The sequence below is a fragment of the Microcaecilia unicolor genome, chromosome 1 (genome assembly GCF_901765095.1).
Source record: "Microcaecilia unicolor chromosome 1, aMicUni1.1, whole genome shotgun sequence".
NCBI classification, from domain to species: domain Eukaryota; kingdom Metazoa; phylum Chordata; class Amphibia; order Gymnophiona; family Siphonopidae; genus Microcaecilia; species Microcaecilia unicolor.
In genome coordinates, this window is record NC_044031.1 from 593,613,938 (window position 1) to 593,628,224 (window position 14,287).

Genomic DNA, 14,287 nt, shown 5'->3' on the forward strand with positions numbered 1-14,287 from the left:
TGTGGGAGTTCCCGGGGTATGGTGACTCCCAAGTATTTTATAGTCTCTTCTTCCCACTCTATAGGAAGTAGTAATCTACTTTTTATGTTGTCCCTAGACACTCTCTCTAAGGCTTTAGATTTCTGGATGTTTAATGTATAACCTGACAAGGCCCCATATTCCTGAATCAGCTTCAAAGTCCTAGGTACTGAGTGTTCTGGTTCCTGGGCCACCACCAGCAAATCATCTGCAAACGTGAGGGCCTTGACCGTACCTCCCTCCAGGCCCACCCCCTTACCCCTTCATCTCCCTTCAAAGCTCTGAGCAAAGGCTCCATTGCCAAAACAAACAAGAGGGGCGAGAGAGGGCAGCCCTGCCTTGTCCCCTGTCGAATGTGGAAGTGACCTCCCCGCACTCCATTCACTAACACAGCTGCCCGAGGGGAGTTGTATAAGGCCTCTACAGCAGCCCCGTACCATCCCCGAATGCCGATGAAATCTAGCAGCCCAAACAAATACCCCCAATCCACCTTATCAAATGCCTTTTCTGCATCCAAGCTAAGGATCAGTGCGGATCTCTGTTCCCTCTGACATTTTATAATAACCAAAAAACAGCGAAGATGACACAGATGAGCAAAATAAAAACGAAAAAGGAAAAATATTAAAAACAGTGAAAAAAGGAAAACTCAAAAAATGGAAATCTAACTGAAGTTTAAAAAAAAAGAAAGAAGAAAAAAATGGACGACAAGCAAAATGAATAAAAAAAATAATGAATAGATTTATTGAGGTGATATGACTCGACACAGCTGTGTTTCGGCCCAACTGGCCTGCGTCAGGAGTCTGTTACACCATGTGTGTATTTTCTAGCAGTATGAATTCTTGTAGAGTATTCGATAGGACACACCTTAATGCAATAACACTATGCCTTTAAAAAGGCTAGCAAACGCCAAGCAGCTTTGGAATTTCTCTCGTCGAGAGAGATATATATATAATTCTCGTACCAGAATTCTTCATAACGATTGTTCCTAAACCATGCTTTGGCTTTAAGAATGTTAGGTGGGGTTCGGGTGCCCAGCCTCACCCTCCCCCAACTCTGAGTTTGCTCTGCTCGCGTGTCTTTGCAACTTACATCAAAATATAAAGGGCCTGCGAATCCGTGGCTATAACATTTTCTCTTCCCTATAACCTCCCCCCTCACCTTACGCCTCCCCCTTTTATCCCCCATCCTCCCTCCCAGTCTTATTCCCTCCCTATCCCCCCTTTCTCCTCTATTCCTTTGGATTCCCCTAGGTGCCCTACTGTTGTAGTAGATTAAGGCCGTGTGATTGTGGGCTCCCCCTCTCATAGTCTAGCCTGTCTTCCTTCCATATCATGACCTTCTATGTGAATCCCTTCCATTCTTCTCTTGTGCTCTTACCCCCCTCGTGCATTCATCCCAAATGATCCCCAAGTGTGACAGTCACCCTTCACTTACATTCCTCCCTCTCCTTCCCCTCCACCCCCATAGAACTCAACTGTAGCTTCAAAAACATACATACTTCTTTGATTAAATCAGTTCTGTGCCATATGATCAGTCTTCGCCTCTATCCCAGGTGGTTAAACTTTTCCTCCTGAACTTGTGCCTTCAATTTGGAGGCGGCCATACTCTTCAAGTGCCCTTTTCCCCATCCGAGTGATTTCCAGTTCCTAATAGTTCTTGAGCTTCTTCCGGAGCCTGGAAGGTTTTCCACCCTCCCTCCTTTAGAACTTTCAGCTGGGCCGGGTACAAAAGCATGAATCTTTGATTTTTCTTGGCTAGGTGGCGGCAAATGGGGCCAAAAGCTCTCCTGCGTTCCTGCAATGCAGCTGAGCAGTCTTGGAATATCTCGACTCCCGCGCCATCATAGGCCAAGGTTTCCCATTTTGCCCTCGCACCTCAAAATTTCCTCTTTGTGGAGGTAATTATGGACTTTTATTATTACTGCTCGGGGCCTATTTCCAGCCGCTGCCCTTCTTCCCAGCCTATGTGCCCTCTCCAAACATAGGGAGCCAAAACTATCCGAAAGTGCGAATTCCGTCTTTAGCCAACTCTCCAACTGCGACAGAAGCAAACGATCTGGCACTGTCTCTGGGATACCAATCAGGCGCAAATTCGATCTCCGAGAACGGTTCTCCATCTCATCCAGGTGTTGCGCTTGCGTTTTCACTGTAGCTCCTTTATCACCTTGTCCTTACTTGTTTCGGAGTCCTCCAGCTCGGAGACCCGGACCTCCAACTCCCCCGTCCATCGCGTTGTGTCTCCCAGCGAAGACTCCACCGCCGCCAGCTGCTCTAATACTTTATTTAGTTGAGGCGCTAGCGCGGTCTTAACTGCCTCCACCAACTGCTGTAATTGTTTCGGGTGGAACTCCGGGATCAGGTCGGCTGCCGGTCCGGGCGCCATCTTTTTCCTCGGGTCCAAGCTGCTTCTCTGCACTCTTTTTGGCGAGCCTACTCAGCGTCGCCCTCATTTCTCGGGTCACAAATGGGTCCATAACGTCCCTCTACTCTCCGGTATTCAGCAGGGTTGTTTTCAACAGGTTATTATGGTCACTTATCGCTCAGAGAGGGGGTAGCCTCGGAGAGATGGAAGACACGACTTCCTCCCTCAAACCATCACGTGACCTCGCCGCAGGTTATTCCTTTAAAAGCATAAGTCATTCCTATTTTGCTCTGAGTACAAAATACTGTAATTTGATTTCATCCTCTGAAGACCTCTGTTTGTCCCTGCCTTCACTGGAGAGCATTTATGAATCTGCCTCCCTTTCTGTGAAGATGCCACACTGTTTTTTCCTCCTCTAGGCTTTATTCCACGTTCTGATTTTACAGTTTTCCTTGTCTTTGGGGAAGGTTTGCTCATTAAAACCTTTAGAGGAGTTGGTTTTATTCTCTCATCTGCCCCTCCTCTCCAGACTATAAATATTTACAGACACTTGATATACTGCTCTTCAGGGCCTTTTTTTTTGTTTTTTTGAGGGTGTACTTGTGGGGTACTGAGTACCGGTACCTTTTCCATTATCTGCTAAAATTGACCCAGGGTCCCCAAGTTTTAATAATAGAGCTCAGGCTCTACACACCAATTCTGCCTTGTCATAGGTTCTGTGACTGGCTGCAGGGGGGTCTGCCTATTGTGGGGTGGGTCCCCCAGTGATCACCCCCACCTCTGAAGGGTGGCCCGGCATTTGAGTACCGGCACCTTTTTCGATAGAAAAAACCCACTGCTGCTAACAGTAATGCACAGCAGGCGGTCACGGTAAGGGGTAAATAAAAAGGGAGGTAGAGGAGGTGGGGGAAGAGACAGGAGGCAAGAGTAAGATCTTCAAATTTCTCCTACATCTTCTGGTAGAAGGACTCCAAGCCATTTTAATTGCCTTCCTCTGAGCTGCTTCAAGTCTTTCACAGACTTAACACTGTACGCCAAACTGAGGCCTCAACAACCTGAACAGAGGAATAATCACCTCCTCTTTTCTGCTATGTTCCTCTATGCAGGGGCTTCGACCACTTGTCACATATTTTTGCACATCACATCTACTCCCTTTGGAAATCCAAGTTGCAATGTTTTGGGTTTTTTTTTAGGGGGGGGGGGGGGAGAACCTACTTAAGAACCAGCCCCCGGACTGATTTTGCACTCCCCTAATCATTTTTCCTTCATGAAAAATGTACTGCCTATCAGTTTCTTATTCAGTTCACAACTTGGGTCCCAACTTCAGGCTGCTAAGGTTCTTCAGCCATCTCATTTGAGGAACTGGAACTGCATCACAAGTCTTTGCTGAAACACAAGTAGATACAGACAGTAAGTAATGCCCTTCATCTAGCTCTGGTCAACCAGTTTAACTGGCTTATTTCTGGAAAAGATTATTTTGCCTCTGTTCTTGCAACCCATTGATTCTAGAAATTGTCTATTTTCAGCAGCATCTCAGTTGCTTTTCTCCACTATTGAGGCAAGTTTTATTGGCAACTGGTTTCACTCCATTTTTCTATTGTCACTTTTTGACAAGTGATCACATCCACCTTTATCCAATCCCCTTCTCTCCCAAGGACTGGTCAGAACCTCTGAACTCCTTCAGTGCCATAAGATATGTCTGGCCCCATGGCTTTGTCCACAAAAACCATGCACCTTTCTGGTTCCACTATCTGCTGTCCTGTTTAGGAATGCAGTCAAATATATGCAGATGTTTTCGCTTGAAAGGTACAGTAAAAATTTATATTTGAGCATGAGCTTTCAAGTGATTAAGAGTTGGATCACCAACTCAACTTTAATCCTTTAAACCTCACTTTAGTAATTATAATAATAAATTATTATTATTAATTGCATTTGTATCCCACATTTTCCCACCTCTTTGCAGGCTCAATGTGGCTTACAATATATCATGGATAGTGGAAGTAAGAAGAGAATAGATATTTGGTTTACAGAAGGATTTTGGGTTGCATAGTAATGGAATACATGATAGTAATATAACAGAAGGCATTATTCAACATTTCTGGATATATGTGGGGAGCTTCATATGTGTTGATCTCTGTGGTATATTTTGTCAAAGAGATGGGTCTTCAGTTGTTTTCGGAAGTTGGTCAGTTCATAGATTGCTTTTAGGTTGAGTGGCAACGCATTCCAGAAATGCGTGCACATATAGGAAAAGGTTGATGCGTGCATTAATTTGTATTTTAGACCTTTGCAATTGGGGAAATGGAGATTAAGGAATGTCCAAGATGATTTATTAGCATTCCTGGGTGGAAGGTCTATCAGGTCTGACATGTAGGCTGGGGCATCGCCATAGATGATTTTGTGAACTAGGGTACATACTTTGAACGTGATGCGTTCGAGTGGAAGCCAGTGTAGCTTCTCTCGTAGGGGTTTTGCACTTTCGTATTTTGATTTTCTGAATACGAGTCTGGCTGCCATGTTCTGGGCTGTTTGGAGTTTGAGTATTTGCTCTTTGCAGCCAGCGTAGAGAGTTGCAGTAGTCTAGATGACTGAGTACTAATGATTGTATCAGATTACGGAAGACGGTCCTTGGGAAGAATGGTCTTATTCTTTTTAATTTCCACATTGAATGGAACATCTTTTTGGTTGTTTTTCGCGTGATTTTCAAGTGTTAGGTGTCGATCGATAGTAACTCCAAGGATTTTTAAGGTATCCAAAATTGGTAGATTTAGTTTTGGTGTGTTGATGGTGGTGAATTTGTTCATATTGTGTTGAGAGGTAAGTATTAGGCACTAGGTTTTTTCTGCATTAAGTTTCAACTGAAATGCATCTGCCCAGGCGTGCATATGTAGACTTTGGTTGAGGTCGTTGGAAATTTCTTTTAAGTCTTGTTTGAATGGGATGTAGATCGTTACATCATCAGCGTATATGTATGGGTTGAGGTTTTGGTTTGATAGTTTGGCCAAGGGTATCATTAGGTTGAATATGGTCAGTGAAAGGGGGGGGATCCCTGTGGGACTCCACATTCAGGTGTCCATGTGGCTGATGTAATCGAGTTTGATGTCACTTGATATGAGCGTGTGGCTAGGAATTCCTTAAACCAATTAAGAATGTTGCCTCCAATACCAAAGTATTCAAGGATGTGTAATAGAATTCCATGATCAACCATATCGAAGGCACTTGACATATCGAATTGTAGAAGTAGTATGTTCTTGCCGGTTGCAATCATTTGTTTGAATTTGGTCATAAGCGTGACTAGTACTGTTTCAGTACTGTGATTAGAGCGAAATCCTGACTGGGAGTCGTGTAATATTGAGAACTTGTTCAGATAGTCTGTGAGTTGTTTGGTCACCATCCCTTCTGTTATTTTGGTTAAGGGAATGTATGCTACTGGTCTGTAGTTGGTTAATTCACTCGCATTTTTCTTTGCATCTTTGGGTATAAGGGTGAGTAGAACGTTTCCTTTCTCCTTTGGGAAGAGTCCATTTTGTAGCGTATCGTTAGGTCTGTTATAAATTGAGGGGCCAGTTTCATAAGGTTATTTGGGCATATATCTAGTTTGCAGTGAGATTTGGCGAATCTTTTAAGCGTTTGGGAGATCATATCTTCCGATAGGATTTGGACTGAATTCGAGATACTATCTGCTGGGTATACTCCAGGGTGTGGGTCTAGACAGTCTAGGAGTGTAGTGTATTCGATGGGGCTGAAAGGTATCTTAAGTCGTAATTGTACTATTTTCTTTTTGAAGTACTTCACGAGGTTGTCAGCTCCTGGTGTGTCTTTGCTGTTGTGGTGTCCAGTAGTTTATTTACGAATTGAAAGAGTTTGTGTGTATCCTTGTAGTTAGGTCCAATTTCATTTTTGTAATATAGTCTTTTGGTTTGTCTTATGGTGTATTTATATTTTCTTCGTAGTTGTTTCCAAGCGTTAAGTGTGCAATTATCTTTTTTATTCCACGCACGTTCTAAATTTCCTAACTTGTGTTTTTTTCAGTTCCTCGTTGAACCATGGTATTGAGTTCTTTCTATGCGAGGTTCTGGTTTGAATTGGGGCAATATTGTCTAATATTGTTCTGCATCTATCGTCCCAATCTAGGAGGAATTAGGTTGAGTCTGCTTTTGTTGTCCATCTGTTATAGTAGATCTGTTGCCAGAATATTACCAGGTCTAAGTTTTTCGTTCTTGTTTTTTTAATTGTGGTTTTCATTTGCCATTGGATGGATAAGTATGCTTTGTAGTGGTCTGACCACGGTGTGGGTGTCCATTTTGTATCTGTTAGTATAAGGTTTGAGTCTGGATCAAATTTATAAGTGATAACGTCTAGTGTGTGTCCTTTAGTGTGTGTTGGTTGTGCGTTTGGTACGTGAAGATTCCATAATTGTAGGAATTGTTTGCATTCTTGGGTGCTTGTTAAGGTAGGATTTTCCAGGTGCAGGTTAATATTGCCTATTATGATAAGGTTTGAAGTAGCAACACGTGTTCGAGATGAAGTCCATGAGGTGTGTTTGGGAGTCTTGCCAGTTGCCTGGAGGCCTGTAAAGAAGGATTGCATTAAGGGGTTCCTGCAAGTTTGGGTGGTTGATTCTTACCGAGGCAATTTCGAGTTGAGGTAGAATGGATTCAGCTGTGGTTGTGATAGTGAACTCTGCTTTGTATATTATGGCTATTCCACCTCCTCTTTTCCCGTTTCTTGTCCAGTGGGTAATTTTGTATCCTGGTGGGCATAAATCTAAGATTATGCAATCTTTAAGGTTGTGGATCCAGGTTTCAGTGATGAATAGGATGTCAAGCTTGTCTGTGGTGATCCAGTCTGTTATAATCTCTGTTTTGTTTACTACTGACCTGGCGTTTACATATCCCAGTTGGATTGGATAAGGGTCGATCCGAGCCGTTGATGTGTTAATTTTTATTAGTTGCCCGTTTTCCTGGTATTTGGTTTTCTTATTTCCTTTCTTCCCTTTCTGTTGGTTGTTTCCGTATGTATTTGTTTTTCCTTTTAGTTGGTTGTTATCCTTTTGGTCTGGCAGGTTGTGGATGGGTTGCCTGTGGGGTATATGTATTGTGAGTAGATTGTTTTTTGGGTTGGGAGTGGTCCATGCATGGTAGATTAGAGGAAGTAAATTGTCATGAGTAATTTTTTTGGTGTTCATGTTGGCTATGGTTTGTGGTGTTTGGTTGTGCTTGAAGGTGTTAGTGAATGAACTTTTGTGCGAGCAGTAGGCAATGTCGCATCTAAGTGATATTCTAGAGGATGTTTAGAAGGTAGAGGTTGGAGAGCACATCAGACATCATTATAATAGTAGTCATTACTGTATTGCTATAGTTCATCACTATAGAGAGTGCTGCTGTAAGCAGTATGTAATAAGCAGTACAGCATAAGCATTATAGTATGAGCAGTGCAACACTAGGCATTACAGTATACGCAGTACAATATAAGCAGTAAGCAGTGCACAGTGTAAACAGTATACACAATGCAGTATTAGTACAGTATTGTTAGGCGGTATAGAGAACTACTGATCTAATAAGGTGTCTCACATAGTTACTTAGCATGCATTGAATCCTGCAGCAAAGCCAAGCAGTGTGCTGTCGGATTGTTATTAGAGAGTGAGTTAAACATTCATTAAATTTGACTATATTAGTGAACCGTTTGATTACTCTAAGTATCGATTCAGTGATATAGTAGAACAGTAAGTCAATGATTGTGCCCTGTAGACATTAGAAGAGAGAAAGGAAAAGAGGAAAAAAAAGTCTTACAGCATATTGCAAAGCATCTCCAGTTGTTAGCAGTTAATCATTACTCCTCTCGTCCTGATCGCATGCAGATTCCTGCTCTCGGCTTGCGGTGTCAGAGCTATGATCTCAGGTCGCTCCCTCTTCGATCAGCAGTGCCTGTTGCTAGGTGGAGTTTGTGTAAGGGGTAGTTCTCCAGGGCCTGTATTGATCCAGCAATTACGGGTCACGAAGGCACTTCCACGTGGGCAGATTGATCCACGTGGAGTTGTAGCACTGTGTTGGGCCCAGGAGGTAATGGATTCCCAATTAGCCCTCGATCCTGCTGTGCGCTATCTTCTCGCTGCCCTCTCAACCTGAAACGGGAGAGGGAGAGCGCGTGAGGGTGGGAAAAGTTAGTTTATTTACAATCAAGTGAATAAAGCCTGGTGATGCTGTGAATTCCTTAAGATGTAGTAGGTGTAGGTCAGCAGACAAGTTGACCTGCTGAAAAGCCCTAAGTCCCATCTGGGCAGAGATGTGCAGCAGTAGAGTGCGCAAGTACTTTCAGTGCAAGCTGGAATTATTGAAATCTTCCAGCTTGGTTCTGTCAGCTATTCTCCTGGCGCTGAGGTGCACGGTGATTTGGCCTAGCAGATCAGTAGGGTCGATCGTGGGCCGCATTCGTTAACCCTCGTGGTATTCTCTGTGGGTGGTCCGACGTCGTTCGCTTCTCGGATGGGAGTGTGATCGTTGTTCTGTGCTTTGGTAGGGCTTCTTACCACCAATATTGTATTGGTTCTTCCCCTGGCGCTTTGGGTTGCGGCGAATTATCTGGGTCAGGCGTGGGCAGCGTTTGGTCCACCACATGGTGCTTCACGTTGTGATTCGGAGCCTGTTCGGCCTCCGGACGGAGAGTACAAATGCTCTTCGGGCATCAAGGGCAGCACGGCGCTAGGGGGATAGGCTGAGCCGTTCCGGTTCGTATTCGGGCTTCCCGGGTGTGGGCCGCAACAATGGAGGTCAGTCTTCGCGCGGTTCTCAATCTCCCGGGGCTCTGGCAGGCTCCGATCACTGTTTCCGGGATATCAATCTTGCCTGGGGAGGTATTCCGCCTCTCCGATGCCAACGGGAACTTAGATCGTGGAATCGCCGAATCAGTTTTGTCAAGAGTTCCATGCGGTTACCTAGTCTCCCGGGGCTCCGTCGGTTAACTCTACTACTACTTAACATTTCTAAAGCGCTACTAGGGTTATGCAGCGCTGTACAATTTAACAGAGGGACAGTCCCTGCTCAATGAGCTGACAATCTAAAAGACAAGTGAACAGTCAGTCCGAAAGGGGCCGTCAAATTGGGCCAGTCTGGATTTACTGAACGATAAGAGTTAGGTGCCGAACGCAGCATTGAAGAGGTAGATACTGATCTTGCTTGGAGAGGTATTCCGCCTCTCTGAAGGCAACGGGGGATTCAGATCGTGGTTTTGATGGGGCAGTTCTATTTAGAATTCAGTCTCCGGCGAAGCTCCCATCTTAGTGTCCGTTCAGGTCGCCATCTTAGCTTAGATACAATATAATTTGTGATATTTTTCAAATTGAAGTTAAAAAGAAAGATCTTAAATGCATAAAATTTTAACATTACAAGCTTTGGTACTACCAATTTGACTACTATAATGCATTAGATGTCCCAGAAAAGTAGTACATGCTCTAATAGATAACTCAAATGTCATGGCAAGGTTGCTTACTGTTTTTCACAGTCAAGTCACATTACTCCAGTTTTGAAAGAGCTGCGTTGGCTTGAAAACATGTTAATGTTAAAAAGCACTGAATAACGAAGCACCATCGGCAGCTGCCCTTAGAATATTTTAAAAAATTGCAATTTGATATCTTTTGATAAATTGTTAAGACATTTCTAAAGACAGATTAGACATTTCTTACTCCATTGTCCAGATTGAGGGAGCACAACTTTGAACACTACCATATGAGCTGCAGTGTTAATTCAATACTACCATTTAGAAAACAGTTGAAAGCACATCTATTCAAGCTTATTGCATTTACCATTTTGCTTTTATCAGGTGCTCATTGTCAAAGCAGATTAATGTTTTTAAAAAATGCCTACAACTGTCCATATGCTAAGAACATCCAAACCCTGATTTTGGAAAGTCTTAATTTGGACACTTCACACTACAATTAGTCAAAATAGCAAGGTGTGTCTTGGGCAGGACTAGGGAGGGTCCAGAAGGACCCCAACAGGGGATTTCTGAATGGGAAGAAACATCCATATCTAAAAAGGATCAACAGACAGACCAGTTTCAGTCACATCCAAGTTACAAAACGTTGCTCTATTTGAGCAGCTGACTACTGGAAGGATTAAGGTCATGACCCCTTCTTAATCCCCCAGTGGTTGCTGTCCCCTGTCCTCTCCCCTGAAAGAGGAACTGGTCAAGAAAACCAGCTTCTAGGTCAGCTGCAGGTATTATGGCCAATTCTGAACAAAGCAGCAAGCAGGTTCAAGGTGGTTAGTTTAGTGGACTGAAGGTCAAGTCCCACTTCAACTCAAATAGAGCCTTCCAGAAAGAAAAAAATATTTACTATACCTAAGACACCTCAAGTCTGAAGGCTATTGAAGTGGTGTACATTCAGGTACAATAGTTTCAGAGATTGAGAGATCACATTTATAAGTTACAGTTGCAGGATTTGAACACATGTTCCTTGGTTTAACATCCACTGCACTAACCACTAGGCTATTCCTCTTTTCTGCAAGAATGTGTTGCCGTATTTTTGAAAGTGCCAGATGGACATCCAACTTCTGAACAAAGCCAGGGACATTCATCTTACAGCCATAATTGAATTGAACAGGAAGCATCTATTGATTATGGTTGCAAGATGGCTTTTTGCAGATGTTATACGAGTAGGACTTTTGAAATTTCATTTTTTTGAAAAATGCCCACCTCATTGTGATATGCTTGTTTGTTTTATGTATGTTATTTGGTACACTGCCTAGAACTATAAGATATAATTATACAAACCAGGGTATAATATGATGGAGATAATTCTAGAATTGTCTCCATCAATTATACCCTGGTTTGTATAATTATAGTTGAGATTTGTTACCAGAGAATCTGTGAATTTCTCCCTTTTGACAGAACTGTAAGATAGCATAGTTTATAAATATTTTAAAATACTCCATTTTCATATACACTTGTCAGACAACTTATCCTTCTCCAAGATTTTTTTCTTCATGGAATAAAAGAGTGGTTAGCATTCCCATGTCTCCATCCCATTTCTATTTCTCCTGCCTTTGCCATCCAATTCTTGTTTGCCTCCGAGCTTTATCCTGTTATTTGTGTTCCTTTTAACATTTTGTTCTTCTGTACTCTGAATGTTAATTTTTTTCAGCATTTGTTTTGGCAAGACATTTCCTGTTATAGCTCCTTTCAGCTTGGTCCACGTCGCCTTCTCTTCATGTGCTGGTTCACCAAGAAAGCCAAGAGACTTGTAGAATATCTTGAATTTCAGTTTAAATATGGAAGCAAAGCCAATACCGTGTACCATTCCCTCCTTGTTTCCAAGGGATACAAGTGTTATGTTCTCTTGACATAAGACCTAATCAATTGATCCAATAACACTGCTAGAGAGACTTGGCCCTCTAATTTAATTTTCTCTCTTCTATTTATATAAATATAACAGTGCAGATGCAGAGCAGCAGTAAGTGGTTAGGAATACAAAGCTGTGGATGCTCTTACTGTCTGCTTTAAAATATTCACCTCTTCCTTCAAAGCTTGCCCAGCTGTGTAGGGCATTGTAGCCAAGTGATTTTGATGTCCTGCTCAGAAACCATGACAGGAGGACTGCCTTGATACTAGTGTTGCTGATTTCTAAGCAGCCTTCAATATGGGATCATAACATACTTGCAAGGCTCACAGAAACATTTACACAGGATTTGAACTATTTGTCAGACCATCAGTTCTGTTCAGCAAAGCACAATTGCCTTGGGCACTGAACTGTGGGGTCCCACAGGGATCCACATCATCTCCCATTTTATTTAATATCTATCTCAATTCAATGGACACATTCTATATGCCGATGTGAAACTACTCATACCCATTAAACCAAATCTACTCACAGCTGTGTAAACTGCTGGCAGTCTGCATTGGCTCCAATTTGGAATGCCGTGTAGAATGACTGATAGTACTATCACATGCTTCCTGCAAAAGTTACATGGCTAATTTTAACACTGTTAGATTTTCAAGATCCACAGACAAAATGGGCCAAGTACTTAAAGAATAAGTTAACTCTTTTACACACTTGAGACCTCTAAAGTCCTCTCATGGAGCACCATCCTCTCTACTCTTATCAAAAAGATTATATGATGCGATATCCAGCAGCAAGCCTTCTCAGTAGCAGCCCCCACACTCTAGAATTTACTCCCAGAGAGGTTGTGTTTAACTCGAGACTACCTGTATTTCATGAAGCAGGTAAAGGCCTGGCTCTTCCCTCAAGCCTTAATACATACGGTGACTTGACTATACACCCATTCTGCACCTGGGCTAGGTAGCTACACACTGGAACTTAGGACCAGGTCCTCATATCTTGTTTAACTGTACAGAACTTGCTTTTAGCCACCCATCTATTTATCCCAACTGACTCTGTACCACCCATATCTCCGCACTTAGCCCCTTGGCTACACAGTATGATGCCAATATAGATTTTATTAGAATGTTCTAATGCAGCAGAACCCAAACTGTGAGCTGCAGGAAACTCTTAGGGGTGCCACAGCAAATCCCGACCTCCCTCCCACTGTCACAATCCAGCATTGCTCCCTTTCCCCTCCCGCAGGTCCAGAATCTGCCGCTTCCTCCTCCTTCCTCCACTGCAGTGCTTGCAGCTTACGTTTTTGGGCTGTCCACGATTCACACAGGCACTTCCCTCTGCTGCATAAGAGGAAGTTGCAGCAGAGAGGGCTGGACACTGCAGAGAGAAGTCCCCACAGTGTCTATGTGAATTGTGGACAGCTCAAAAATATATGCAAACTGCAAGCACTGCAGAGGTGGCAGGGGAAGGAGGAAGCGGCAGCGATCCTGGGCCTACGGGAAGGAAGGTAGCGAGCAATGCTGATTTAGGGAAGGGAGATGTGTGCTTGACTTATGGGAGGAGGCGCCATGTAAAATTGCTTGGACACTAAGGATGCTGTGAACTAAAAGAAGTTTGGGAACCCCTGTTCTAATGCATGCTTATTGGGTATTATGCCACCATCATTGTATTATCTGTTATATTTCAATTTGATACCATTTCACAGTAGCCCTATTAGGTTTCAATTTGCTCATTTATTGCATTTGTTTATATTCAGTCATTTTACTATAGTTCTATTAAAAACTTAATTTATGATTAACTGTACACTGCCTTGGGGTGAATCTCTTCATAAAGGTGGTTAATAAATCCCAGTAAAATTGAGCCTCAGTTGTGTGCATGTTCCCAAGCAGGGTCCCATTGTTTCCATGCTATGCCAATAACTTGAATATGGCCTGCACTAACCAGGCATCTAGCTTACCTCCTAGTCTTTAAAATACATTTTTAAAGAATTTTTATTGATTTTTGTTACAAAAAAGAGTAAAGGTAAGGATCAACGATTATGAAACATGAAATGTTAACATTAAGGATCAAAAAGAGAAAGGATAGAGAAAAAAAACCATGAGGATATATAATAAAGTATGATTCATGAATATATGTCATAGGGCTAAGGTCAACATGGTATTAACAAGAATACATTCATTAGTCTTTAGAATGTTTTTGAAACATTGGTCTTTAAGTATCACCTATTTATATTATATTTCATCTTCCTGGTCCAATACTATCTACCAGCAATGACCATATGTCTTTCCAAAATTTTTGAATACATATACAATGAAATATAAGATGCCTATTACTACCTTGTTGAGATTGGCACATAAGTTGGAGTTAGAGGGGTCAATCATATGTAATTTAAGGGGTGTGAAAAATAGGGATTGCATTATTGATGAAGATTTGGGATATTTAAATAAGGAACTCCACATCTGCTCCCACAATTTATCTGAAATAGGTTGTTGAATATCTTCCTCCCAGCACTTCCATAAGCACATACATTTAATATGAGATTTACTTAAGATTTTTGTATATGTGGGATGC

The 14,287-nt window shown here is 42.4% G+C and overlaps 1 protein-coding gene across 2 annotated transcripts in view; it reads right to left on the reverse strand.

The window, feature by feature from the left end:
• The window catches only part of NDRG1 (N-myc downstream regulated 1), a 154,997-nt gene that overhangs the window by 115,790 nt on the left and 24,920 nt on the right, over window positions 1-14,287 (reverse strand). Inside the window, exon 2 of one of the 2 annotated variants that reach the window (XM_030219410.1) lies at window positions 8,172-8,503. The exons of the other annotated variant lie outside the window; for it this stretch is intronic. The gene's annotated coding sequence lies outside the window, so the exon portion shown is untranslated. The remainder of the gene's footprint in view (window positions 1-8,171; window positions 8,504-14,287) is intronic. 2 annotated transcript variants of the gene reach the window in all.